This window comes from Branchiostoma belcheri, unplaced genomic scaffold (genome assembly GCF_001625305.1).
Source record: "Branchiostoma belcheri isolate BF01 breed outbred unplaced genomic scaffold, Haploidv18h27 scaffold92, whole genome shotgun sequence".
Classification (NCBI taxonomy): Eukaryota; Metazoa; Chordata; class Leptocardii; order Amphioxiformes; family Branchiostomatidae; genus Branchiostoma; species Branchiostoma belcheri.
In genome coordinates this window covers 410,906-414,371 of record NW_017804598.1, presented here as the reverse complement: position 1 = coordinate 414,371, position 3,466 = coordinate 410,906, and positions in this window count along the sequence as shown.

Genomic DNA, 3,466 nt, shown 5'->3' with positions numbered 1-3,466 from the left:
TTCCTACCCTATAACACGCTGCGTCGCCAAGGTGGTTTCAACACCACACTTGTTATAACTGCGGCTTATCGACAACTACATAGTCAGGAAGGAGATGACAAGAAATAAGTAACATGTAGAAGTATTTCAACTTGTTGATATTTGAATTAACAGAGCAAGGAAATGACAAAAAGAGACATGAAAAGTCTGCTGGTCCAAAATTTAAACTATTTCCCAATTGTGTGGGAAATTGCAACTAATAAGTGGCATTTAATCATATAACGAAAACAGAAAATCAAATCGAATTACGAATTACGAAACAATTACCTTCTGTGTAGTAATGTGGCACATTTATGTTCGAATGGTTTGCCACAGTATCGAAGAAAATGAGACTGTATATCATGTACAATGTACATGTAAACATAATTATTGTGATTTGTACATGTCATAAGCAATAATTTGTTTTTGTTCTTTCACATATTCTTTGATTTTGGAAGACTTCTTGGTGCAAGCACGTGGTAATTTGATCCCTGCTTCCCTTTCTCTAACATTTGCATCTTTTTATCTTTTTTTTGCTGTTGACCTTTGACATCCTGAAAGTATCCACAAAGATTTTTTTTACTCACAAACGTTTTTTTTTTCGGGGGGGTGAAAATTGTTGCGCGCGGTCAGCTAGGTCTAATCATTACTGAATATGTCCCATAATTCGGAACGAACCATACTCCATAAAAACGTTTATCACGTTGTTTTACTACATAAAATGAGGTACGGGGCAAAGATGACGGGACAGAAAATTAGCGCCCTTTGTTCTTTTGTGAAGGAACCCGAAAGACGGATTGTCACAGTTTGACCTTTGACCGTACATGTTTTTATAACGTCTGCGACTTATCGACAACTGAGTACATAGTAGTAGATGATGAAAAAAAAGAAACATGTACAAGTAATTCAATTTGTTAATATTTGAATTAATAGAGCAAGATATTGGCAAAAAGGAACAAAAAAACTCTGGTCCGAAATTTAGACAAGTTCAAATTTGTGACGTTGTGTAGGAAATTGCGACGCAATAGCGGTATCTAATAATCTATAACGAAAACAGAAAATTACGAATCACGAAACAATTACCTTACGAGTAGTAAGATGGCATATTTATGTTCGAATGATTTGCCACAGTATCAAAGAAAATAAAACGGTATATCATGTACGCCTTGTTGTGATCTATACATGCCACTGCACTATATTTTTCTTTACCACCGAATCCGTGTATATTTTTCCGTGTCGTAATGTTTTTGTTAATGTGAAATGTGTACGTGTGTAATGTGAATGCAATAAAAACATTTGCACACATATAACAGTTATATAATGGTTAATACTTCATTTAGTAACTTATTGATCACTACAATTGCCATGACTTCATAATGCTGGACATTGTAGGCAAAATCAAGTAATTCTATTTTCCTACAATAGTTGTAATATTCCTTTTGATTTTGAATGTAATATATATATTTTATTATTTATGTATATAAGAAATAAAATAAAATAGATACTTAGATGATTTAACTGTGAAAACCGTCAACCTTCACTATCAATCAATCAATCAATCAATCAATCAATCAAAATTGTTTATTGATAAAAGACATTGCAGCCAAACAGGCTGAATTGCGCCTTTTGTACATACATATTGTGCAGGACACATTAAAAAATATTTACAACATAGTTTTAAAATAATACATTAGTGTCTATTGCTTCTAATATCAGTTATTACGTCTCATTTTCAAGCGTTCAGGATCCGCAACATCGATGGTACAGGACTGTTCTTAAACCTTAGAGTTCGGCAGGTCGGTAGGGTTAGTTCATTAGAATTCCTAAGGGACCGTCCATGTGTTAGTCCCCTGGAAACGGGTACTAACTCAACAGTTCTCTCAGATGTTGCCATGCTGTTTGCAAATTTCGCGCACAAGTGGTCTCTTCACCTTTTGCATGGTCGGTAACCACATCCGAACTGTATTTAAGACAACTGTATTTTCAGTATTCTGTGTTCAGTGTACGGAACATAAGTAATGGCCAGACGACCCAGATGACAACTGATTGATTACACCCTGCGTCATCATAATTAGTGCCCCCTGGCGGTTTGTGGTATTTAACATATTTCGGGTTGATTTTACACTGACTATGTACTCATACTCATCCTTGTCCCAGTTCTGACTAAAACGTCCCTCAACCTATGATGTTTTTTTACTCAGATTTTGTCTTCAAACTATCGGGTAGGGACATGCTTGAGTTAAAATCTGGTAAAGATATATATGGTGTCGCAACAAAGTCATCCGACACTAAAAATGTATTTATATACAAGCCTGCAGGACATTTTTTTCTCCACGAGGGTTACATGGTGACTTCTGTGACATTTTGGGATGAGGTAACGTAAGGTGAGAAAACGTGCGCATTGTTTCATCAACAAATCATCAACAAGCGATTTTCCGGTCATCATTACGGGAGTGACAGTTGACAAAAAGCAGACACCTCTGTAAAATGTGGGGGGTAAAACAGGGACGGAGGAGGGGTGTGGTGGCGTGGTGAGTCATATCGCTTCAAGGTTCTTATTGTTGCAGCAACATTTAACCTTTTCTTCTTAAGACTTTGTCTGTTTGAAAGACAACCAATCTGTCTTCCACACAAAAGAAGTTTCTCTGCAATTAACATGTTAGTCCGACAATTTTCTTATCTATTTCAAACGATTAGATTCGAAGCTGATGTTCCCAAAGTTTTCAGATTGATAAGATCTATCCTCAAAGCCCTGTATAATAGAATAACTATATGGCAAGTTAATGCCCAAAGGCTAATTGCATACAGACATTGAAAACAACAATAAATACAGAATGTGTTGAGGAATGGAATAAAACCATATGCATGTACTAAAATGAAGTTCTAGTATAAAGGCCATGTTGATTTGATTATGGATGACATCCGCGCGCGCATGAATTTTCGTCCGTTTCAAAAAAAGTTTTCGACCATACTGTAAATCGTACAAAGTGAGCGGATTTATGTCGTATGCTGCAAGAAAAGTATTAGCAAACGATACTAATATCATAGAATGCCGAAATCAATTCAGCAAAAGAGAAAATGTGATGAAAATGAAGAGTCTATTTTTATTCGCCATACCATACTGTGTGTTTAGTCATTTGTTCAGCCTTTGTGACCACGTAGATTTCATAAGGAAGGGAACTTTGCCAAACTTTTTTACTCGCAGGCTTGCGTCAGTTTTGTGGTTCCCAGAGGATGGCATCCATATAATCAAATCAACATGGCTTAATCTATCTTTCTATCTCTGCTCAAAACTAATACTAGTACTAGTAACGTACGTATACGTGACAAAGAGTGAATATGTAATACATAAATAGATAAGAGAAACATGGTAACTACTATTCTATTATACTGTACTATTCCAGTCAAGCTATTAGTGGGTTTGACTTCTGTGGAGACAGTGGGAGAT